The 26,671-nt window shown below is 44.3% G+C and overlaps 1 protein-coding gene across 13 annotated transcripts in view; it reads left to right on the top strand.

Moving 5' to 3' along the window:
* Window positions 1-26,671, top strand: part of CYRIA (CYFIP related Rac1 interactor A) — a 97,702-nt gene that overhangs the window by 25,183 nt on the left and 45,848 nt on the right. For 9 of the 13 annotated variants that reach the window (XM_053285381.1, XM_053285382.1, XM_053285387.1 and 6 more), the window contains 2 exons: window positions 9,380-9,430; window positions 13,280-13,315. The exons of 3 other annotated variants lie outside the window; for them this stretch is intronic. The gene's annotated coding sequence lies outside the window, so the exon portion shown is untranslated. The remainder of the gene's footprint in view (window positions 1-9,379; window positions 9,431-13,279; window positions 13,316-26,671) is intronic. One more of the 13 variants, XM_053285393.1, reaches the window with a different exon arrangement.

Consider the following 26,671-nt stretch of genomic DNA (forward strand, 5'->3'; position numbering starts at 1 on the left):
ATCAGTGCGCCTCAGCGAGCGCCTGCTCATCCAGGCCATTTGCAAACGGTCCAAAACGCACAGTAAAGAACAGAGGGCTAGAAAGGGGAAGGACGACCAACACCCGGTGGGTGACTCATTGGCGTCCGTGAGCACTTTCCCCTGGTTGTTGCTGAGGGGGAACTGGCTGGTCCGCGCAGTCCCCCCACACACCACCCTAACCAGCCAACAAAGAGCAGAGCACCTGAAGAGCCTGTAGGCTCGGAGGAAAAGGGAGACGCTGCTTGGGACAGTGCTGCACAGACCTCTTAGGCCGGGGGGTGGGGGGCGGGCCTTCAGGTAATTTCTCTCCTGTTTCTATGGGACTGACACCCCCCCTTCCCTCCTGCTGTGGCTACAAGGCTGAAGGACTTCAATCAATCAATCAAATTTATGACAGTCCATGACAAAAAAAACCCCAAGGAATAAAAACAGTATAATACAATAAAAATATACAACATCAAGAGAATAAATTACATAAAACTGAGTCACAAGCATGGTAAGGTCATACACAGCTAAGTTTATCTCGTCTCATTTTACAATGCTGCCCCACAAAATCTTGCCATCCTCTCTGTAACCTCTGAGTGGCGATCCATTAAAAAATAAGAAACATAATAATCATCAGAATAACCCGGTTTGTCTTTTAAAAGAGATTCTATCCATACAGGGTGAATAGTTCTATAAAAGGCACAGTGTAAAAGGATGTGCGCTACCAACTCAACAACTCCAGCGCCACAAGGGCATAACCGATTCCTTAAGGGAATTCCCTTGAACCGCCCTTCTAACACCGCAGAAGGTTTAAATTGTGCCTGTGAGAAAGCTCTTCTATGACTTAAAGTGGTCAGGCGTATCAAATATCCTGCTGGCTGGGGGTAGTTTGAAAAACTGCCTAAGGTGTTCTTTGCAGTAATCAAACTTAGGTCTCTTTGTTTCTCCATATCTAGCACTCTTTGCTTGACTATCTTTTTAGTAGCTTCAGGTGTTAAAGATGACAGATATTGCCTCATGGCTGAAGGACTTCTTTGCCAGGGAGTGCCTGCCTCTTATTCCCCAACCCCAATTGCAGGCTCCTCAAGCTCCCGCACAGCCTTCCCTCCCTCTCCCTGAGGCCTCTGGCTGCCCCAATCAGCCATTGCGGCCTAACAGGAACTTGCCTCGTCTTCTCCAGATTCCAGCCCCAGGTGGGAGGCGATTCCCCTTATGGAGCGTGGGTGTTTTTCCTCCTAAACCACCTAGGCTTTGACACAAGAGGCGCCTTCCTATGTCTTCGTCAGCCTCAGACACTGACCAGAGGCTTGCCAAATACCTTAGGGAGCCCAGGGTACTTTCCCAACCAGCTGCCCTGGCGGGCCCAGTGTTGCCACCTGATTTGTCTGCTCCTACCCTCCCGGCTCAACTTCTTCCTCACCCTAACCCTCGCATTTCTATCAATCGACCTGCTTCTGAATCAGACCCTGAGTCATACATGCCATTGCATAAGGACTCGGATAGAGAAGAGGGCGAGCTTTCAGAGGAAGAAACCACTCCTGTGGCACCCATTTCTGCACGCCTCTTTACATCTTCTGATTTTGATGTCCTCTTATCCAAAGCTAAGTGGGCAATTAATGATGTATCTCCAGCAGATGTGGTGCCCCCTTCAGAATTAGATCAGAATGTTTTTCCTTCCTCTTTGGCTCCCTTGACCTCTGTGCCTTTCCCATCTTTGTTTAAACAGGTGATGCTAGCAGAATGGCAAAATCCAGCATCCTGCAGGCTCATTTGTTCCTATCCCAGGGAGCATTACACCTTATCTCCTGAGGTAACCTCCTTGCTGGCCACACCCAGGGTGGATCTGCCCATTGTCCAGATGGTGTCTGGGACCCTTTTAAATACTGAGGGTCAGGAACAGCTAAGGTCTGCGGAGGACAAAGAGTGTGATCTTTTTCTTAAAAAGACCCATGAGGCCTCTTCCACAGTGATTAGGGCAGCTATTGTGAACTCCATTTTCACCAGGGCCTCCATTCTATGGGCTAAGCGGCTGGCACCCTTAGTGCCTCCAGGTAATTCCAAATTAAGACAGGGAATTAATAAAATGGCTAAGGCTGCGCCCTTCATGGTTGACTCCAGCCTCAACTGTGTTCAGCCTTGGCCTCTGGGGTGGTTTTGAGTAGATCACTGTGGCTCAAGGGGTGGCAAGTTGATGCTAAATCTAAGATCGCATTAACAGCCTCCCCTTACTCAGGTAATAACCTTTTTGACCCTTCCTTAGACCCGGTTCTGGTGGAGACCAAGGATAAGAAGAAGGCTATGCCCACTACCAGGAAAGATTTCCGCAGGGGTTTTTGCAACCCAGGCAGTTCCTTTCATAACCAAAGACAATTTTACAACCCACCTTCCTTTCGCTCAGGAGACACCAGGCAAACCAGCTTCAGAGGTGCCGGTAGGTACCAGTGGAGACCAAGAGGCAGGGGGTCTTCCAGACCTCAGAGCAATACAGGTGAAACTCGAAAAATTAGAATATAGTGCAAAAGTTCATTAATTTCAGTAATGCAAATTAAAAGGTGAAACTGATATATGAGATAGACGCATTACATGCCAAGCGAGATAAGTCAAGCCTTAATTTGTTATAATTGTGATGGTCATGGCGTACAGCTCATGAGATCCCCAAATCCACAATCCCAGAAAATTAGAATATTACATGAAACCAATAAAACAAGGATTGTAAATAGAACAATATCGGACCTCTGAAAAGTATAAGCATGCATATGTATTCAGTACTTGGTTTGGGCCCCTTTTGCAGCAATTACTGCCTCAATGCGGCGTGGCATGGATGCTATGAGCCTGTGGCACTGATGAGGTGTTATGGAAGACCAGGATGCTTCAATAGCGGCCTTCAGCTCTTCTGCATTGTTTGGTCTCATGTCTCTCATCCTTCTCTTGGCAATGCCCCATAGATTCTCTATGGGGTTCAGGTCAGGCGAGTTTGCTGGCCAATCAAGCACAGTAATCCCATGGTCATTGAACCAGGTTTTGGTACTTTTGGCAGTGTGGGCAGGTGCCAAGTCCTGCTGGAAAATGAAGTCAGCATCCCCATACAGCTCATCTGCGGAAGGAAGCATGAAGTGCTCCAAAATCTCCTAATAGACGGCTGCGTTGACCCTGGACTTAATGAAGCACAGTGGACCAACACCAGCAGATGACATGGCTCCCCAAATCAACACAGACTCTAGTAATTTCACACTGGACTTCAAGCATCTTGCATTGTGTGCCTCTCCATTCTTCTTCCAGACTCTGGGTCCTTGGTTTCCAAATGAGATGCAAAAGTTCCTCTCATCAGAAAAGAGGACTTTGGACCACTGAGCAACAGACCAGTTCTTTTTTTCTTGAGTCCAGGTAAGACGCTTCTGACGTTGTTTGTTGTTCAGGAGCGGCTTGACAAGAGGAATACGACATTTGAAGCCCACGTCCAGGATCTGTCTGTGTGTGGTGGCTCTTGATGCACTAACTCCAGCCTCAGTCCACTCCTTGTGAAAGTCCCCAACACTTTTGAATGGCCTTTTCCTGACAATCCTCTCCAGGCTGCGGTCATCCCTGCTGCTTGTGCACCTTTTTTTTCCACACTTTTCCCTTCCACATAACTTTCTATTAATGTGCTTTGATACAGCACTTTGGAAACATCCAACTTCTTTTGCAATTACCTTTTGAGGCTTTCCCTCCTTATGGAGGGTGTCAATGATGGTTTTCTGCACAACTGTCAAGTCAGCAGTCTTTCCCATGATTGTGATTCCTAATGAACCAGACTGAGAGACCATTTAAAGGCTCAGGAACCCTTTGCAGGTGTTATGGATTGATTAGCTGATTGGAGTGGGACACCTGGAGCCTAGACTGTTTAACCTTTTCACAATATTCTAATTTTCTTGGATTGTGGATTTGGGGTTCTCATGAGCAGTACGCCATGATCATCACAGTTATAGCAAATTAAGGCTTGATTTATCTCGCTTTGCATGTAATGTGTCTATCTCATATATCAGTTTCACCTTTTAATTTGCATTACTGAAATTAATGAACTTTTGCACTATATTCTAATTTTTCGAGTTTCACCTGTAGAACTCCTAACACAACTCCCCACTATTTATTTATTTATTTATTCGATTTTTATACCGCCCTTCCGAAATGGCTCAGGGCGGTTTACAATTAAAAACAGAAACCATTAAAACCAATAACAATTAAAACAGAAATATAAATATGAACACCAATTAAAACACATCTTAAAAAACAAACTATCAGAACAATTAAAACCCTGAAAACCAGGTTAACATTAAAACTAATAAAAAATCCTGAAAGGCCAGGCCAAACAGATGGGTTTTAAGGGCTCTCTTGAAGGTCAGTAAGGAATTAAGATTATGAATTTCTGCTGGGAGTGCATTCCACAGCCTGGGAGCAGCTACAAAGAAGGCCCGCCTCTGAGTAGCCAGCAAACAAACTGGTAGTAACTGGAGACGGACCTCCTCAGATGACCTTAACGTGCGGTGGGGATCATGTAAAAGAAGGCGCTCTCTAGGATATCTCTGATGCAAGCCGTTCAGGGCTTTAAAGGTAATAACCAGCACTTTGTATTTTGCCCGGAAACATATTGGCAGCCAGTGTAACTGTTTCAAAACGGGCATCATATGGTCTCTCTGGGTTGCCCCAGAGACCAATCTGGCTGCCGCATTCTGAACTAACTGAAGTTTCCGGACTATGTACAAAGGCAGTCCCACGAAGAGCGCATTGCAATAGTCAAGCCGGGAGGTTACCAGCTGATGCACCACTGTTTTGAGGCCATCCTCTTCGAGGAATGGGCGCAGCTGTCAGATCAGCCGAAGCTGATAGAAAGCACTCCTGGCCATGGCCTCCACCTGAGATACCAGGGTGAGGCCTGGGTCCAGGAGGACTCCCAAGGTGCGCACCTGCTCTTTCTGGGGGAGTGTAACCCCATCCAGAACAGGAATATCTAATTCACCCCTCAGATTCTGAGCCCCCACAATGAGCACCTCCATCTTGCTTGGATTCAGCTTCAACTTGTTCTTCCTTATGCAGCCCATTACTGCCTATAGGCAGGCATTTAGAGAATGAATGCCATTTCCTGACGAAGAAAAAGAGAAGTAGATTTGGGTGTCATCAGCATACTGATAACACCCAGCACCAAACCACCTGATGACCTCACCCAGAGGTTTCATGTAGATGTTAAAAAGCATTGGTGACAGAATGGAGCCCTGAGGGACTCCATATAACAGCTCCTGTTTTGAGGAGCGACTGTCACCGAGCTCCACCTTCTGGAATCTACCTGAGAGATAGGAACGGAACCACTGCAGAGCAGTGCCCCCTATCCCCAACTCCCCCAGGCAATCCAGAAGGATACCATGGTTGGTGGTATCGAACGCTGCCAAGAGATCCAGAAGAACCATCAGAGTCACACTCCCTCTGTCGATTCCCTAGTAAAGGTCATCCATCAGGCCGACCAAGGCTGTCTCAACCCCATAGCCAGCTCTAAAGCCAGTTTGAAATGGGTCTAGATCAGGGATTCTCAACGTGTGGGTCCCCAGATGTAACTGGACTTCAACTCCCATAATTCCCAACCAAAGGCCACTGGGGCTGGGGATTATGGGAGCTGAAGTCCAATAACATCTGGGGACCCACACGTTGAGAAACCCTGGTTTAGATCATCAGTTTCCTCCAAGACTGCCTGTCGCTGGTCGGCCACCACCCTCTCAATCACCTTGCCCAACCAAGGGAGATTGGAGATTGGCCTGTAACTGTCCATTGCTAAGGGGTCCAGGGAAGGCTTCTTTAAGAGGGGTCTAACCATTGCCTCCTTCAGACAGGGGGTTACCCCACCCTCCCTCAGCGATGCATTTATGATATTAACTAGGCCACCTCCAACAATCCCCCTGCCAGATTGAAGCAGCCAAGTCGGGCAAGGATCCAGAGAACAGGTGGTAGGCCTCACCACCCCAAGCAGCTTGTCCACATCCTCAGGAGTCACAGATTGAAACTGATCCAATCTAATACTGCAAGAGGGATCACTGGACACCTCCTCCATAGACCTTGCAGAAATAGTGGAGTCCAAGTCGGCTGGAATACAGGAGATCTTATTCGCAAAGAACCCATTAAAGGCATCATAGCAGAGCAACTCCGGGAACTGATTGGAAGTAGAAGGAGCAGAAACCAAACTCCTCACAACCCGGGATAGCTCCGCCGAGCGTGAACCTGCAGCCACTATAACAAATGACAATGACTACCTGCCCATAAGGGGCAGGCTTCAGCAATTCTGCTAACTGGGCAAAGCAATTCTGCTAACTGGGCAAAGAGGCACCTTTTACCGTGGTGATTCTCTTTATTTAGCAGGGGGAGAGTAACTGGCCCTATCCACCCCCAGCACAGTACTTCCAGTGACTGTTGCTGGTGTGTGTCTTATGTTTCTTTTTAGAATGTGAGCCCTTTGGGGACAGGGAGCCATCTTATTTGTTATTTCTCTTTGTAAACCGCCCTGAGCCATTTTTGGAAGGGCGGTATAGAAATCGAATTATTATTATTTCACCCTCACATGGCTGTCCACAACCCAGGATCAATGGGTATTGGCCACAGTTTCTAAAAGTTTATTCCCTGGATCAGTCTCTCATTCCTTGCGATTTCGTCTTTGTTACCCCCCGCTCTGGACGGATAGAAAAACATCGCCTGATGACTGAGGTGATCCAACATCTTCGGATTTGGGCGATCGAGCCAGGTTCCTTGGACACTAAGATGTTCAGGCGTTTACTCACTACTATTCCTAGTTCCCAAGAAGGATGGATCCTGGAGGGTGGTCCTAAATCTCAGACGTCTTAACTTGTTCATCAGGAAGAGGAAGTTCAGAATGGAGTCCTTATGGTCCATCAAGCAGGCAGTCCTTTCGAATGACTTCCTCGCGTCGGTGGACCTCTCAGAAGCATACCTCCATATCCCTATCCTTCCGGATCACAGGAAGTTCCTCCGCTTCTTCTTCAACATCCTGGGCCGAAAGACTTCTTTGCCTGGGCCAAAAGACATCTCCTGTCCTGGAACACTTAAGTGGAGTGGACAGCCGGCAGGCGGATTGGCTAAGCCATCAGTCGGCCGATCCCTTGGAATGGAGATTACATCCTCAGGTGTTTCATCAGGTCACAGAGCATCTGGGCACTCCTCTTGTAGACATCTTTGCGTCTCCTCTCAATACCCAAGTACCGAGGTTTCTCATGGTTCCTGTCCTAGCAGGCGGAAGCCACGGGTGCTCATATCGCCATGGCCCCAGGGGTTGCTTTACTCATTTCCCCCATTACCTAGTCTTCCAAAAATAGTCAGGAAGCTGCATCTAGAGAGAGTGGAGATTATACTTATTGCCCCCCACTGGCCGAGTTTGACGTGGTTCGCGGACCTGGTCAACATGTCAGTCTACCCTCCATGGTGTCTCCCACTTTGCCTGGACCTTCTGTTGCAAGGGCCCACTCTCCATCCGGACCCTGGGTGGCTCCAACTTTGTGCCTGGAGATTGAGTGCCACAAGCTAGGCAGCGAAGGATATTCACACCAGGTTCTGGACACCATATTAGCATCGCTCCGGCCAGCTACTCAGCGTATCTATCAGGCCACTTGGGTAGCATTCTCCAAATGGGCCCGTAGGGAACGCATTGACCTCATTGCTGCAGGGGTTCCTGAAGTCTTGGCATTTCTCCGGTTTCTTGGTTTCTCAGGGGAGCTTCCAACTTGGCTCCTCTGCCGGTGCCTCATTTCCCCTCGTGGAACCTCAACAAGGTGCTGAAGGCCCTTACCTTACTGCCTTTCGAAGCCCTGAGTTCCATTCTTCTGAAGATTCGATCATATAAGACCCTTTTCCTGGCAGCCATTACATCGGCCCTCAGGGTTTCGGAGCTAGGGGCTCTCTCGGTCCGCAAAGAACTGTGCTTCTTCCAGCTTGATGAGGCTATTCTGTGGTTGGACCCTGTCATTTTGCCGAAGGTTAATACAGTTTTTCATCACTCCCAGGATGTCGTCCTACCCTCTTTCTGCCCCAACCCTTCTCACTGCAAAGAAAAGCTCTGTCACAAGCTAGATGTCTGTCATGCTTTGCATTTCTACATCTGACGCATCAAGGATACCAGGCGGTCAGATGCTCTTTTTGTGTCATTTTAATCACATAATCTGGGCCAGAAGGCATCAAAATCTGCTTTGACAGCCTGAATTAGGGCATGCATTAAACTTGCGTATGAATCTCAGAATTTGCCCCCTCCAGCGAGTATTAATGCCCACTCCACCTATAGCGCTGCGGCATCCGCAGCTTTCTCTACCCAAGCTCCTCTGGCAGATATTTGCAGGGTGGCAACGTGTAGCTTGGCTACTCCCTTTATCCCCCACTATGATTCCCTCTTTTGCTTCTTCCCAGGCGGCCTATGGCCGTAGGGCTCTACAACAGGTGGTCTAAAACATCCTCTCTCACCCTGACCTTCAGGAATACTGCTTGGGGATGTGCCATACTGATGAGCTCCAGTACAGGGTGGAAAAGAACATTGGTCTTACCTGTGAAGGGTTCTTTTTCCCTGTAACTGGAGCTCATCAGGCCCTCCTGGATGTTTTTTGCTTAAGGTGCCCTACCTATTTGTCCTTGTAAATAGTTGGAAGGGCTAGGTCATTTTTGGGAGATGGCAGTTTTATAGTTCTTTTCTATCCAGCTACCTCTGTCTTTCTCCCTTCCTCTTTCCTGCCTTTTTTCCTCATTGGTTGCAGGAGTTGTTTTCTTGACACTTTGTTTTTTAAGTTAGTTTTTATAGCAAGACCTCAACCTGCTTTGCCACTCTTCGCTTCAATCCCAGAACTGGGGATGGCACTCTCTAGCGAGAGGAATTACCATTTGGTGATTTCCAGCCTGTCTTGAGCATGCTCAGTGACTAATCCCATCCTGATGAGCTCCAGTTACGGAAAAAAGGACCCTTCACAGGTAAGACCAATGTTCCTTTTAATCCACCATTGCTTTTTTTTAATTATTAAGATGCTTTGGCTCTTTCATAGTTCTCATTATTACAGTGGGTTTAGAGGAAATGTTTCTCTCAAAGGGTAATGGAGGACATTTTTCTTTCATAGAGCCAAGTTTTCTCAGCAAGGCAATGAATGAACTAGGATGTTCCAACTCAGAACAGTGTCTGAGAGCACTGATGATGCCTTGCTACCACAGCAAAAGCACTGATAACTCCTCATGGATCAGCTTCGCCTTTAACGTGATCATGCTTGTTGTCTGCACATTACTGTATGAGATAGGTTATTTAAACTGTATTTTTCTTTAAAGTGAACTTCCTTAATAAATTAACGTAATGTTCTAAATTTAAAATTGGCAGATCTCAGTCTTCACTTAGAGCTCTAGGAGCCTCTGGAAAATCTTTCAAGTGGTAAGTTTACACCTGTTGCTACTTTTGCTCTGAGAATAGTTATAACTGTTTCTTACTAGGGTGCTTTCCAGATTACCCACTACAACAGCGGTAAACTGCTTTGGCTTGGCAGGATTGTATTGAAAACGACCCCCAGAATCTCAGCTCCTACAATGGGAAAATACAGCTCCTTTTTTGTGATGCACATGCAATGTTGTAGCACTATATCGCAAAGATAAAATCCGAAAGAAGACATCAAAACTATGAACTGCACCTTGCTTGACAGTGCAGGGCAACACAGGAAGTACAGAAGCACACTTAGGAGATTCGTGGTGACACTGTTGTAGCCTTTAATCTGGAAGGTGCCCAAGGGTCCACACATTTTGGCTTAGCTCACTAGCCAGACCCATTATTTGGTCATCAACCACTTCTCCTTTCCCTGAATCTTGTGCTGAAAAGAAAACTCAGGGAATGTTTATTTTTCTGCTGAGCTTTTGCAGAAGGTAAAAGCAGCTGCTGTCTCATGCCAAATCCCAAGACGTGGGGGTGGGGGAGAGGGAGGGTTTCTTCCTTACAGCTGAGCTTTTACAAAGGGCATCAGTAGTGTGTCACTTCTTTAAAAACCCTATAGGAGTGGAGAAAAACCATTCCTTCCTTGTTGTACTCAGGCTGTTTATAGGGGAAAGAATTTATTTCTTGTCCTGTTTGGACTTCCCAAGAAGAGGCCGTGGTAGCAGTGGGGCACTGCTGGAGCTTTAGCCAAAAGCCCAACTTGTGGAAGAGGAAATGTCCTTCCTTTCTTCCTCATTCTCCATGAAGGGAAGGAGAAGTGGTTTTGTTCCCGTAAGTTGGGCTTTTGAGAACAAGCTAGCAATATGTGGTGCTGCTTCTTTAAAAAAAACCTACCTCCTCTTTCTTCTACGGACAGTGGGAAAAGGCGAAAAGAGAGTTGATTTCCCTCCCTTCCTAGTGCATTTTTTTGGAGGAAGTAATAGTGGGTTCTTCCAGACAGCAATATATTATGACTTATGAAGAAAATTAAAACAGGAGATTCACATTAAGTTCAAGGATGTCATTGTAATATTCTTAGCGCTGTCTGCTGAGAACCTGCAGCAGTCTGTGAATAAACTGTGGTGCTTTTTCAAAGAAGTTTGAAAAGAATTGTTTAATAGTTTATTCATGGATTGCTGTAGGCTGCCAGCAGATGCTGACAAGAATATTCCATGATTTCCCTGCATATCATGTGGATTTCCCGTTTTTGTTTTTCATTGTAATTTTTGCTCAGGTTGGAATAGATCACTGGCTCACATACTGTGCAGTCTACCATCCTTCTAAGTAAGATGGTGCTTCTCCATTCGATCTAAAGGCATGCTGCTGCTGGTTGCAGAGGCGGGGCACCTCTGTGTCTAACAAGCACAGTGTCATCACTGCAGCGATGCTGGTCCCATGATTCCCAATGGGAGCAGGGTTGCCGAAATGATGACACTGTGCTAGGAGCCACGGAGGCTCTCTGCATTTGCACTCAGCGGTGGCTTGCTCTTGGATAGAGCGGAGCAACATGTGTGTATCTGGCCTAGGATGGTATACTGTGCAGTATGTAAGCCACCATCGGGGAGAGCCCAGTGAGACCCTGCTGACACTTCATGCAAAAGTCCCAACTCACAGGAGAAAAACCCTTTTCTGTGGAGGAAAGGAGAAGTGGCTTTTCTTCTGTGAGTTGCAGTTTTACCACAAGCATCTTGCTGCTGCCTCTGACTAAAACCCAGTGGGAAGGAAAATAACACGATTCCTTTGCCTCCTGCCTTAAGCACTCTGTGGAAGAAAGTATTTTTCTCTTTCCGTTGTGTTTTTGCAGGAGACGGCAGTCAGTAGAGCACTGCTGGCACTTTTTTGCCAAAAAACAACAACAAACGCACTTCGAAGAGAAAAGCCACCTCTTCCCCACCCTCGAGAATACAGCAGAGGCACTTTCTCTTTGCCCTTTTGCTGAAAGCATGGGGACACTTCCCATACAAGCAAGTGAAATTGTGGAACTGCGAGTCTTATTGACACATTAGAAACCCTGCTGGAAACTGTCAAGGTTTTTTTAGTGCATTGCAATCTGAGAACTTGGATTTCCTGCCCCCCCCCCCACACACACACATAATTATAGAATTTTTTTGTCAGTTTTCTGGTCGGTTTCACTAATTTTGCTATGCTTTTCTCTGTAGTGAAGGCTGACAGGAGGGTTCAAACTGGAGTAACAGTCATATGGAAACTTGCCCTTCCTCTTTAGAAGTCCTTCAGTTCTGAAACGTGGGAAAAATATGTGTAGTGAAGTAATCCTTTTTCATAATTAGAATCACAGTCTGTGGATTATGAAATTCTTATTTTATTTCACACTTGGGGGAATCCTAACACAGAAACATCATATTCAGTGATGAAAGAGACCCAATCCTGAAAAGGCTTTTAAAAAGCATACTGATGGTCAGTTGTGCATTCTTCCACTAGATGACTTGTAGAAGAACCATCCTAGTCTTGTCTCCAAGGGCCAGACTACATCTGAGGCAAAAAGCACTATTGTGCTTCCATTTTATTTTGGTTGTGAGACTTTTTAAAAAGTGTCTGTGTGTCTGTGTCTGTGTATGACAGACATCGTGATCAGGACTGCAGCATGGAGGAAGCTATCCCTTTGCCCTGTGCTATGAGCCCATCAAATATGGTGCCTGGAAGCTGCTGTTTGCCCCAAGAAGGAAGCTGCATCTTGGGGCAAACAGCATCTCCAGTAAGGAACTATTTTTGTCAGGACTACAGCATGAGGGGAAAAGGTTAAGCCTCTCCCCATCTGCCTTGATGTCTTGGTCCCCTCTTCCTTTCCCACATTAGGCAGATTTCAGTATTGCTTTGGTTTATGTAGCTTATTACCCAACTGTCTTTGGGAGTTACATAACCCCTCTTCAGCCATTATAAAAACTGTGGGTGCTGTACAGTGTCCCCAAGAGCATACTCTGAAGCCCCACCCCACACTGTCCATGGTTACAACGTCTGTCTGTGGAGACAAATACTACACTTGTGGTCATATTTTTCCTGTGACGCAGAATACTACAGTGGCAGCAGACTCTGTAACTGTGCAGAGTGTGTGGGGTGATGATGTTCAGAGCACACTCGTAGGAGTGCTGTGCATGAGTACAGTGTCCGCAATTCCTACAGTATCTGAAGAGGGCTTATTACACAAAGATAGTTGTGGAATATGCCACCCTAAAGAGACATAATGCTGAAATGTGCTTAATGTGGGAAAACAAAAAGGGAATTACAGGTCATTCAAGGTGACTTCCTCCAGTGATGAGGAATGTAGATGAAGTATTGTGAAGTGAGACTTGGTTCAAAGTCTCCATTTGTCAGATATAGTCCTCCCCCAACCCCTTTCTTGGGTGGTGCGTCTGTGTCTTTCCATCTACCTACACACATATGCTGTAGTGCCAAAAGTTTGGTCAGTGTTGATCTTTATGATTTGTAGAGGCTGAGGAGAGAGCACAGCTTGAGAAACTGACAGAAATGATGTTTGTGAACTTCAGGTGGCATTTAAAGCATTGTTTGCCCCAGTGAGCTTTAGTTTTTCTTTAGGCAATAGCAACTGGATTGGGAAACCCCACAGATTAGGGCCACAGTGGAGGGGGGGAGTTGCCAGTCTCTCACCTCACTCATCACCTCACCAATTTGCAGAGGGCCCTGTTCAGACTGCTGTTTGACTAAAGGAAAAACAGCCCATTGGGGCCAATATAATAAGAATTTAAGTGTCATGTGATATTTGGCCCTTGCAAAGAGAGGGGTGTGTGTGTGTGTTCAGTTTTGTGCGAGACAGCCACTTACTATCCAATTCTGTTGTTACAGATCACCGTACCTGATTCAGAAGAAATACATTTCCAGGTAAGAAATTACTCATTTGTATCAAATGTTTTCCTAGGCAGAATACCAGTAAGGATTTTTAAGGATGCTTTGTGAATCTGGAACAGGCCTGCACAATTTAGGCCCCCCAGCTGTTTTTTGGACTCCAACTCCCATAATTCCCAGCCACAGTGACCAATAGCCAGGGATTATGGGAATTGTAGGCCAACATCTACAGGAGGGCCAAAGTTGAGCAGCCTTGATCTAGAATAACATCTCTATATAAACACACCATCTCCAATTCATAGCACTGGAACTGTATATAATTGGGGGCTTCTCCATAGGCATGTGCCCTTGGAGCTGTTGCTCACATTAAAGTGGATGGGGAAGCTGTAGCACAATGGCGAAGAGAATGAGCAGAGAAGTGGTACTTTGCTGCTTTGAATTTCACCTCTGCCATGAACTGACTGGGTGGCTTCAGCTAAGTCCCTCTTTCCCAATCCCCAAACAGCTGCATGGGGATAATAATACTAACCTTACAGGATTATTGCAAGTATAACAATGAGATAATACATGTGAAACACAGAACATTTTAGAAGCAGTATACAAATGCTAAGTCATTGCCCTCACTCTGTTCATGTATTGAGCTCCAGATCTACACCAACAGCACTGATTTGGGGCAAGCTCGTTTTTAAACTTGGAGAGTGTAAATTTACAAAATACATATTTTGCAGTGGCCTTACACTGCTTACAGTGGCCTTACACTAAATGCTAAATTTCTTGGTAGAGATCAGTGTACCCTGTAACAAGGATTCCCATATGTTGTTGACTACAAGTCCCATAATCCCCAGCCAAAGGCCATTGCAGCTGAGGATGCTGGGAGTTGTCAACATCTGGGAATCCCTGTTAAAGGGAACACTGGTAGAGATCCTTTCCCAAAAAAATAATGTCAGTGCAAAGTGCCTACCCCCACAGCCCCATAGGTAGTACATGCACATTATTTCAGGCTGCCAGGACTTTCTCTGCAATTGAATCTAGTATGTAGAGATCAGCTGGGCATGAAGTCGGCATGATCAGATGACAGGGAAGCTGAGCGCTTCCCCAATCTCACTGCTCCACAAACCACTCTCCAGCACAGATAACGTGCTAGGAAATGCTTGCAAAATACTCAAGGGCTGGTTGGAAGAGCAACTGCAAATGAGAAGCCATGCAGTCCTGGGAATTTCCAGACTCAGTGGCTTAGCAGCAACAGCCAGGTGCTTGTGTGCACTGCATATGGTGACTTGCGGAGGAAACTCATGGAGGCATTTAAGGACGGGGTGTGGGGGAAATCGTTCTTCCCCGCTCTTCCACCTGCTTTAATTTATCATGGCCCTTTGCTCCACTACCAGAGCAAGCCCAGTCAGGCCATGTATTTTCTCTCCTTTACTAGAGTTGCTTGGGTTGTTGCTGCAGGGCATCCTTGGGAAGCTTGGCTGTGAACATATTTCCTAGAGGGACCCAGCTGTAGAGACGTGCAGGGTGGGTGGAAGATGGAAAATTCTCATCCTGCCTTTGCCAGCCTAACATCATTGCAGGTCTCCAATAAGCATCTTTCAATTTTATCAACTGCACAGTAAATGTGAGCATTTACTGACAATATTACAGCTAGAGCATCTGAATCCTAATGGGGAAAGGGCATTGTACAGGGGCTTTATAAAACAGAGATGTACTGGCCCAGTATGGAATTGCACCGTCGTTCAGCTTTCACCTTTAGAAACATTCTTGGGTTGGGCTGTTGCTGCTGGCAACCCCCTCCACCTCCAAGGCATTGTGTGTGCTGTGTATAAGAAAACCGCTGCTGTGCTTATCAGCATTAAAGCTCCTTTAAGTGTTCCTCAACAGAGTCTAACAGGAGAGGAATGTGCCACAGACAGCAAGTTTTCGTCACTACCCACTTGGGATATTACCTTGGAAAGGCAGCATCCCAATTAATAATAAATGCTTCGGGAGCAGGGCTGGTGTTCTAACTCTAGGCAACTTGGAGCTAGTTCTAGCCTTAGTGCAGGATTTTGAAGTCCTTATAATACCTTCCTACTTTAATATCAAAACAATATACAACACTAAAAAATATTACAGAAAAAAACACTACAGCATAAGATAGCAAACATCAGCCTACAGATTTAAAACAGGCAAGCTGTAATTCAGCAGTAACCAGAAGATTATTCTGAAAATAAAAACATAATTAGCTGGTTACTGGAACAAAAATAGGGAAGTGGGTGAGCACTTCGAACTCCCTGGGTAAATAATTCCATAGTGGAGGGTGCAGCACTGAGATACCTCAGCGTTGTGCCCTTACAGTTGTCACAACATTAAACAATGGAATGCAAAGGCATTGACTCTCTTAAGGTACATGAGAGTTTATTTAGGTTGTTCTGTGGAATTATTTGGTAAAGCACTGGAGAATGGATGTCTCCACTGAATCTAGTAAATATGCTCTAATTAAAAACCAAACTGTTTCTCTGCCCACTAGGCTTCCACCCTTGTTTGAATGCTCATATGGATGGAAGTACAAATCTACTGACATATATATGGCTGCAGAACTAAACTTCACCTATTTGAGAGATATGTACCTAGAGTAAGGGTATAAAAGTGCATTCTCACTTTCCTGAATATCAAGAAATGCCAGAGGTGGCACTGCTGGGTTTATTCACCTTTGGATGAGAAAGAACGCACAGGAGACTTAGTGTGTCTTTGTAATATTTGATTTGTTTACAAACATACAAGCAGAGCATAAATGCAGACCTGGTTTCCACAACAGATTTTCTGTACTGCAAGGCACTTCACCTTTAGCCAACTCGCAACTCTCTAGGCAAGTTCAGATGTGCCGTGGTATCACATTAAATATTGGTTCTGTCCAATGTCTCCAAGCTTCAGAAGTGTGCACTTCCCACTCCCTTGTGGGTGCACAAATTGGAGGAATTCTACTTCTGACTGAGTTTGGGAACAAACCAAGATTGGTTGAGACTTCTAAACTGACTGATCCTGGTTTATTTTAAACTACTTATGTGAAATAAAATAAACCGAGATGTGAACCCACTTCAAACCTTGGGTTCACAGCTTGGTTTATTTCAATTAAGAAGGCTAAAATAAACCAAATTTGGTTGGCTTGGATATCACAATCAATCTTGCTTGTTCCTAAACTCTGTTGGATTCTTCCGACTTGCATGTCAGCAAAGGAGGGGAACGGAGCACATACTCCTGAGGGAGCACATGATTGTGTGGAATGGACATTTAACCATGGTTCTGTTTGACATCTGAACCCACCTTCTGTCTTCTCAAAGCTGCTGAACTCCTGTCTCTCTCATAGTTTCTCAAGCACTTGTGTCTTCATCCATTCAGATAAATTGCCCATTTAGGGAAATATGTGCAGGCATTAAGGTGATGTATAAATTATTCCATTTGGGGTGATTTTAGACTGGGGTAGGCAACCTTGGCTCTTCAGATATTTTTGAACTACAACTCCCATCAACCCCAGCCACAACAACAGTTGGAGAGCCAAGGATAGTCTACTCTGCTTTAGACAAAACTGTAATCATAGGCTGTACACAGTAACCAGAACTACCATATTATTGTGCTCTGCTGTCCATAGACACAGGGGTGGCAGAGCATAGGGTGGTTCTTATTTTAATCTACAATAAATAAGGCCTTTTAATCACAGTTCCCTAAAACATAATAGATGCCCCTTCTTTCCATATTGCACATATTCATAAAACTTAATAGATGCCTTTTATTGGGCATCATAGTTCCAATGTGTCTTCATCCTTCTATGTTTTGAAGTGGCAGAAGTGAACACCTTTGGAGTTAGGTTTATTGGAAGTTTTAAATCTTTAACCTTTGACTCTAAAGGTTCTGTCTACTTAGAAGCAATTTGTTAATCAAGTGGTGAAGAGTTAGCCTGAAAAGATCTTTGAAATGGTCCAGTAGGAGCCTCAAGTGAGCCAAATGCCAGTCCATTTTTCCTATGCAATAAGAACAGATCTGGCTGTTTACTGTCATCAGCTGCATTGCCAGAAATGGACGGAGCCACACCCAGGCAAAGCTGCAAAACAGGATACCATTGTAAAGTGCATCTGTAAATACTGCAGCCCTCCTGCTAGCTGGAAGAAATTGAGAACTTCAAATAATTTAGCTAATCAATAGATAAGATTCCACTGTAATATTAAGGTAGAAATGCTTAATTAAAATATTGTATGCTCTTTTACACACCACACCACTATCAAATATCACTGAATAATTCTGGTAGTAAATAAACTACTTTCCCTTGTGTGAGCATACAAAAATATTTTGTGGAGTTTTCCAATTAATGGGAGTCTTCTGACTGTGTATGCGTGTGTGGTTTTTTTCTTAGCTTTAGTCCATAATAAATGAAAGATTTCCAAAGTAGGAAAGGAAAGATTGTGCCGTTGAGTCGGTGTTGATTCCTGGCGACCACAGAGCCATGTGGTTTTCTTGGTAGAATACAGGAGGGATTGACCTTTGCCATCTCCCATGCAATATGAGATGATGATGCCTTTCAGCACCTTCCTATATCGCTGCTGCCCGATATAGGTGTTTTCCTTAGTCTGGGAAACATACCAGCGGGGATTCGAATTGACAGCCTCTTGCTCCCTAGGCAAGTTGTTTCCCCACTGTGCCATTAGGTGGCTCTTAGTCCATAATAGGAAAGTTCTAAAAGCCTTTTGTTAAATCCTGTATCAAAACAGTATGTAAAAGTTTTTAAATTCCACCCATTGGGAGTTGCTGTTCATGATTGTAGGGGGAGGGAGCAGAAAAATCCATCTGGTACTACTGGTTTCTCAAGTAGACTAGCTCCAGACAACAACTATGCTGTGTTAGCTGATTAGTGAAGGAGAAAGCAAGAATGAACAGAGTTGATAACCAGAAACTGAGGCGAGACTCACGATCAGTGAGACCCGCCAGAGGGGGTTCTGTATGGAGAGTGGGCTTAGCCCACTCTCCCTGCAGATAATCAAGGCAGCAGTCCGGGTGGCCGGATCGGCTGCCCACACAACTGCCGGCTCCGTCACGGAGCCTGTGGGGGATCGGGGGCTGTGTGGCCCCTGGAAGTTCCAGGATGCCTCCTGACGGAGGTCTCCTCATGTGCTGGCACGGAGCCACACCGTGGAAATACACAACCGGAAAACCCGGGTTAGCGGATCGCTCGTTCCACTAACTTGGGCTAAGGGGAGGGGTACTTAAGCAGGTTACCCGCTTTGGGGGAACCAGGATCATCTGTGAACCCGTTAGTTCTCACGGTCTGTGGAACGCGGGCTAAGCTCCCGTAGCCCGCCTTCCACTGATCGTGAGAATCGCCTCACTGTGTATTAGTGACTGAATTGTTATTAGAGGGATAATAAATGAAAGCTGCCTTTGGGGACAGCAAAAGGAAAGATCTGTGGGAGGCAGAAAACAAACACAACACTCTTGCTGAAACTTATAAGCAGGTGTTAAAAGAGCAAGAAAGCCAGAGAGAAGTGTTGAATAAACTTCACCATAATTTGAAACAAATGTGATAAAAGCCATGAATAGAAGAGAGGGGGAAGTACTTCAGTGGGCTTTAGATGTTTTTGAACTTGAAAATTAACATGTTAACAATAAAGCATAACACTTTCATGCCACCAAATTTTGTTCAAAATCTTAAAGCTTTGCAGATTTATGATTTGGAGAGTCCAGGTGCTTGTAGCCAACTCCAGATACTTTAGGTATTGGCTGGGATGGTTTGCAGCAGAGGAGAGGGGTTTCTCATGTGTAAAGCATGTTAAATGTGAATTTGTGTTTTCAGAACAAATGCTGCTTGTATGGAGTAACTGTGGATAGAACAAGTGTTCTCTCTACTACTTGCATCATGTCACCTGAAGATAATAGACTGGGTTCATTCATTGATACTTCCCTGAAATTAAAGGCAGGGTTCTTTCCCCATTTTTGGTAGTGGCAATAGTTGAAAGCATCGCTGCATTCATGGAACTTCTTCACCTGCCATCACTGACAGTGGGGGGCCCTCTGGCTCAGTATCTCTGTATCCATAGCCCTTGATGCACAGCTAGAGATTATTGACCCATATTGCTTGTGTTGAAAAGCATTGTTAAATTTGTATTGATTCTTAAAAACTGAATAAAACATGAGCACTTGAGATCAGATGCATTTGTTCGCTGATACACATTTGAAAAACATGAACAGCAGCAGCTATTCATCCTTCTGCTTTGATGATTGCTATACACTGAAGAGTAGGTTTAACATAAAACATTTTTTTTAAGACGCTGAAATTTCTTTTGCAAGATCTTCTATTCTTGAGGCCCCTGATCTCCTTTACCTCTATTGACTGGATTCTGCATGTTCTGAAAGTGAATCTGGGTGGCCTAATCCTGTTGATTTTTTTTTTTGGTAGTAGCAACGGATTTCAGATTAAGCACTACCACCCATAATAAGCAATATTGATCATCCAGAATGCTACCTATATTTCTCTCAAAACAAGTATCTGCAATGCGATTATTTATTTATTTATTTAATTATTGCTGTTGTCCCCTTTGGTAGGCTAATATTGCCACTTGGTGGATCTTTCCTCTAACTGCAGTCTCTTCTAAAAATATATTGGAGGCCTATATGGTTGGCTTGTTGATCTTTTGCCTTTAAATGGAGGCAGCTTGCTTTGAGTTTCTTAAATTAAATCACGACTTCATCCAGTGTGTACAGGTTAATTTTCTCTGTTTATGCATACATGCACTCAACAGAAATCTTATGTCCAGTGGGAAAATAACACAAACCCCATAAATATAATATTGACAGGAGCAAAATTCTAATTGAATATTAAGAACTACACCATTAAAGAGACTGCAGTTGGGCAATGTTCTGTGTGGTCATTGATTGCTTTTCTAACAGCCTTTTATTAGGATTTAAAAATATGAAGAAATTAACACAAAAATTGCACAGTCACTTACACCCAATATTCAAAATATAATGTGTTCCTATAAGAGTAGCGGGGATATAGCAGTGATCACAGTGAGAGTTTTGAGCAGTACCTTGTTACAAATTGCTATGGTACCTAGCTCTTCTATCCATCTGTATATAAATAAGGGGGGAAACTGTGAGCAAAGTTAGACATCAAGAAATAAGTACGCGAGTGTCCTATTGCTAAGTCGGGGCAGATGAGTGCATAATCATTCTACACCTACCAATTCTTCCCCAAGCCCCTTCTGCTAATTTTCTCTAAGACCAGGAATAAGCCTGTCTGGAGAGAGAAATGTGAAAGAGCTGTTTGGATCAATTAATGGGTGGGGTTAGGATTAAGCACTCCCATCTGCTGGAAACAGGCTTGTGTAATCTGTAGTTCTTCTTTGTCCATTTTTATATTCCTCAGCGACTAAAAAGATTTCAACTACTAAAAATGTTTCAAGAAACCAAGACTGACTAGATTTGATTCATGCCAGGGTAATTGGAAACAAATATAATACTTGTACTGGGCAAATAAAAAGGATGCGAAACCATATTACTTTATGGCAGCAGTCCTCAAACCTTTTGACACTGTGTGGCCCCTAAAATAATGCATAAAGTTACACAATCCCCCCATGATTAAACCTACTGATTGATTAAGTAAAGTTGTGCCATCAAGTCGGTGTCGACTCCTGGCAACTACAGAACCCTGTGGTTGTCTTTGGTAGAATACAGGAAGGGTTTACCATTGCCTCCTCCTGCGAAGTATGAGATGATACCTTTCAGCATCTTCCTATATCGCTGCTTCCCAATATAGGTGTTTCCCATTTCCCTACTGCCCCATTATGTGGCTACTGATTGATTAAGTGGATATAAATAAAGCACAATTTAAATTTTTGATAAGGAGGGTGAGCTTGAATACGCCTGTCTGCTTTTTCCTGGTTTGCACACTCCTGCCTGGGCTTTCTGTTGGAGACTGCCAGATTTCTTGGAGCTAATTTTACACTCGCAAGTTACTTTTGATAGGTATTTTCTCCTTATAGCATCAACTGCTGAAAATTCTGGTTCACACAAGTAGGAATCAAGCAAAGGGAGTCAGTATTTCCAGAGTTTTCACACTTAATTCTTTGTACTCATCTTCTATACTAGTCAAAAATTGAGGAAGAGACATTTTCAAGAATGGACTGAAAGAGAGTTCTGTCTTGGGAGATACTTGCTAGTGCTCATTCCCTGAGAAGGAGCTGTCCTCCATCCTGTTGGCCAAAGAAGTGCCATTGTTGTATCTTCCCTCAGCTTTGTGAATGTTGAAGGAGCCCAGGGGCTGTTGTCTCCCTGTCCATCTCCCATCACCCCCAAACATCTGCATGCCTCGAAGATGTCAGGAAAGGCTCCTGCCTTCTGATAGCTCCCTCCCGAACCCCTTTAAAGTTGTTTGCAACTCACCCAGGTGTCCTGACCCACAGTTTCAGAATCCCTAATGTATGGGTAGACTTTGATTGCCAGGTGAGTATTGGAAAATGTTCCACCCCACATCTCTGTATTTAGCACTACGTTTAGAGAAACAAACTGTTTTAAGTCCGAAAATGTAAGACTCCTTATATGGGCATTCATTCAATGATGTAAATGGTGAATATCAGTTCTTGTCCAGGAATTTCACATAACAGCCTGATTTGCTGCTGTTTTGAAACTTTGCTGTTAGATTATTTATTTATTTTTGCCAACTTTTAACATGTTATGTTAAGAGAAGCAGCCATTTAGGAGTATGGCAAAGTAATCTGTGTATCACTGTGGCTAGCCACAAATATCCTTGCCATTCAAAGCTTTTCTCAGAACTCCACAGCTTGTTCTCTTCATTCAGTGTCATTAAAGATTATACCAATTGTGGGGAGTGTGTGTGTGTAGAAATATAGGAGATATTTATACCAATTAAAAGGGGGGGGGTGTAGAATTCCACTTAACTGGTTTATTTTCAGTAAGCTGGGGCTGCTTAAGTTGGAGATAAATGGAATACAAGTCTCTAAGCTCTTTTTCAAATTGCGTTACTTGCCAGCTATGATGTGTTGCCGTATTTGTAGTAGGAAGTAGCCCTGAAGAGTTGATTATGCATAGCTGTAACTCAGCCACTTGACTGTCTACCTTCCCCTGCATAGACATAGTTGTCTGTGGAGTGCTACTGAAATTCTGTACAAGCTGCTGCCTACTCAGCGATCTCTTGGCCATGCTGATGGAGACATTGTTCTGCGTCAAGGTCCAGAGATTTCTGAACAAGCAGCAGTGCCAACACAAATCCAATTTGGGTCTCCAGTAGACTTGGCTACTGTCTAAAAGCTTGCCTTGACCGGTTGCCAAGAGGTGATTATTTCTGACATTGGATGACAAATAGCTCTTTCTCAAGCTGGTCCTTTGTCCTTAGACTTCAGATTATATTCAGAATCAAGTACCCAATAACAAAGATGGTGACAGCAGAGCACCTCCTTCTCTTCTATTTAGAGGGACTGGTTACTGGATGTACACCATACCAGTACTTGTTCCAAGATCACCTTTGATTCTCTGTAGGTTTTTGAGCACAACTCAAGATCTTTGCTTTGAACAAAAAATCCGTCCATTCCTTCCCTTGAGGTGCCACTGCAGCATCTTAAGATCAACCAATGACTTTCTCTGTGAAAATAAAATCCATATGACAAATAGGGATATGCTCAAATTGAATCTTTTGAATTGAATTTCAAAAAATTTTTTGAATCTGAATCAAATTCAAACATTCATTTCAAATTTGAATTGATTCGAGCCTGTTATGGTGTCTGGTGCCAAACAGCCCTTGAATGAAATTTGAATTGAATTTCAGAAATTTGATTTGAATCTAATTGCCCTTTTGAGGGGTGAATCGATGCAAATTCGAATCAATTGACGAAGACACAAACCTTGAAAATATTTTGGAATTTTATTGGACCTTTGGAGCAAGGGGGTTTCAAAGCTGATGAGCAGCCTATAACTGCTTAGTGCCCAGATTTTGCCATCGAAAGCATGCTACAGTGCTTTCCTTTCTGCCCACATAGAGAGAGAGTGTAATGGGACAGGGGATTAAATCAAACATGTGAAGACTAAAAAGCTATTTCATTTTTTCAGCATTCAAATCCTATCATCTGCAGGATCATATCTGCCTTGGATGGCATTATAACATTCCAGCTATACCAGCATGATGTTGTCTTTGGTGTGCTGGTATAAATGATGGTATCGCACTTCTTAAGCCCTTGCAAAACAGATAGTGTAATCCTAAACATTAGGGATGTGTGTGCCAGCTTGCTTCCAGCCGGGCTTGATATAGAGCCGGCCCAGTTTGAGGAGTCCCAAGTTTGAACCGGACTGACCCCTGGTTTGAAGAACCAGCTCGTGGGCCAGCTTGGGGGGTATGCTTGGGAGAATCTGGCAAGGATTTCCCTTTACAAGTAAAGGGCATTCCCTAGAGTAAATGAAGGCGGGGGAGAAAACTTTAAAATCCAGGCGGTGTGGATGGTGGAGGTGTCTGCAGCAGCTGTGGAGGCATCGGAGGTGGCTTCAGCAGCTCATCTAACTCCATGCCGCTGCGCTTGGGCAGAGGTCACAAAAATGGCCTCTACATGTGCTCAGAGCCCAAACCTGACTGCAGTCGTTCTGGGCTGTCATTTGGGAGGCTGGTGGGGTTGGGTTGGAGGAGTCGTTACTGCTGGCTCTGCCATCCTGGTGCTTTAATTTTAAAGGTAAAAACTACCTCTCACATAACTCTAGAACCAGGGGTCATCTCATGAAATTGATGGCCAGGAAATTTAGGACCAACAAATGGAAGTACTTTTTCACACAATGCATAATCAACTTGTGGAATTCTCTGCCACAAGATGTGGTGACAGCCAAGAACCTGGATGGCTTTAAGAGGGATTTGGATAAGTTAATGGAGGAGAGGTCTATCACTGGCTACTAGTTAGAGGGCTATAGGCCATCTCCAGCCTCAGAGGCAGGATGCCTTTGAATACCAGTTGCAGGGGAGTAACAGCAGGAGAGAGAGTATGCCCTAAATGCCTGCCTTTAGGCTCCCAGTGACATCTGGTGGGCCACTGTATGAAACAGGATGCTGGACTAGATGGGCCATGGGCCTGATCCAGCAGGGCTGTTCTTATGTTCTTACCTTCCCCACACACACACACACACTTATTCTAAGGAATAAATGCCCTTTACTTGTAAAGGGGAATCTTTGCTGGATTCCCCTTTACAAGAATATCCTCCGAGGCAGCCCACGAGCAAGTTCAGCCCCGTTTAATGGCTGGACCGGACCAGACCCGGTTCGACTGGACCAGATTGGTTTGAATCCAGTGCAGATTCAAGCCGAATTGGCCTCACGGATGGCTTGCATATCCCTACTAAGCATGCTTACTGAAAAAGAATTCTCATGGAGTTCAGTGGAGCTTACTCCTGGGTTAGGTGTGTCTAGAATTGCAGCTTTAGGGCCCAACTGCATGTGTCATTAAGCCCAGATTAGGGCTACTTTTCCTCTTCCTTTTACCTTGCCTCCACACAACCAAAAATTGCGAGCACACACAGCTCCCAAGCTTGGGTAGAACACACAGGTTTTGATTGTATGAATGACCTTATTGTGATACTACATTTGGAAAACTGGAGTGCTGCAGTTTAGTCCATATACTGTAACTTGAATGATGAGTGTTGAAAAATGGTATCAGTTCCTAGAATTAATGACAGTATTTGGCAGTCCAGAAAAAGGACAATTCTACTTCTGTTATGTTTCCAGAGAAAAGACACTATTATGTCTGGCTTAGACATACTGTAGAAACAACTTGAGGTTGTTCACATGATTGGGCGGGTGGCAGGGCGGGGGAGGATGGTGAAACTCACCTTCCTTCCAGACCATGGCTGTTAAGTTGCTGGGCCCAGACGATCCGTGCTGCATGCCACAGCGCAGAACTCCGTAGATCTCACAGTGCACAGCACAACATGTGATGCATTGAGGGATTCTTCCTGTCTCTGTGTCCACTGGGGTTAAACATAGGCCCAGCCAACACATGATTCTGCAGCCCAGGTTAACTCTGGCTAAGAGCCAGATTCCAAAGCGAGGCTAGGCAGCACTGCCCTGCCAGGATTGGGTCCGATGCCAGCAGTTCTCACACCCAGCCTAACTAGGCTGGGCTTCCCTAGCCTCGGTTAGGCTGCATGTGAGAATAGCCGCCTTGACTAAAGTCAAGCAGCTGGACCAGTCACTAGTCTTCTTACCAAATGTTGCAGTAGGCCAATTCAGATGTTGCATAGAACCATAGTTAAATTGTAATTCTGCATGATGTTCCCAAGCCTTGGAAGCATACATTCTCCCCCCTCCTCTGTCCATCTGAATTCCTCATCTGACTGAGTTTAAAAACAAACCAAGATTGGTTGTGATATCCGAACCAGCCAATCTTGGTTTATCCCTAAATTAAATCTAGATCTGAAACCCCCTTCAAACCTTTGGTTCAGATCTACATTTATTTTGGGGGAATTGGTTGTGGCATCCCAACTGACCAGTCCTGGTTTGTTTTCAACTTCTCTCAGAATTCTGCTTAGGCTTACGCAGGCAGGAGAGTGGGTGCATGTGCTTCTGAGACTTGGGGCTGTTGGGTAGATGCAAAATTTAATCATAGTTCCATATGACATCAAAATTGGCTTACTCTTGTGGCTCTCCTGAGCTGCTATCTTTCTCTTGCTAGGGCCTCTTAATATTTCTGATGTGTGCAGAACTATTTATTTACTCATTCCATTACATTCATTTGTTCCTGCATATACAGAAAAATGGTTTTTACATAGCATAAAGTTACTTTAACACACATGCATAGCACACACATACTCCCCGGAGCTATTTAGAAATACAATCTTATTATGCCATATAAATAACTAATAAAATGTACATGCTGCAGTTCAATGCAGAATTCTGGCTATTGTCTTGTGAATGGTGGTTAGATATTGAGAACTGACTATTTTCTGTTGGCATATCCATGGAACAATATCAAGCCAAATAGGAAGCTTGATTCTGTTACTGTGAAAAATAATTTCCTTGCCATGTGTATTGGAGAAATGTTTTGGGGGTTTTTTAAATGACATCCAGACTAAATGGCCACAAGTAACCTTGAAATTAATGGGACAAATAGTCTTGACTAACTTGTCTCATTAATTTCAAAGGGACTATTTATACATAATTTAGTCAATGTCAACCCATGAATGCAAATATTGTGGCAAGTTAGGGCATGAAAAGTCTGACTGCTTATAATGATTTTGATTTTTCTTTGCACTGGCTACTCTTTAAAAAAAACTTTTAGAGACATTTTTGGCAACTAAATCACCATTATTTACATAGTGTACATAATGCTCACCCCTTAAAAACTTGATAACTGGAGAAAAGTAAAAATGACCTTTTTAGGA

Source organism: Hemicordylus capensis, chromosome 1 (genome assembly GCF_027244095.1).
Source record: "Hemicordylus capensis ecotype Gifberg chromosome 1, rHemCap1.1.pri, whole genome shotgun sequence".
Taxonomy (NCBI): Eukaryota; Metazoa; Chordata; class Lepidosauria; order Squamata; family Cordylidae; genus Hemicordylus; species Hemicordylus capensis.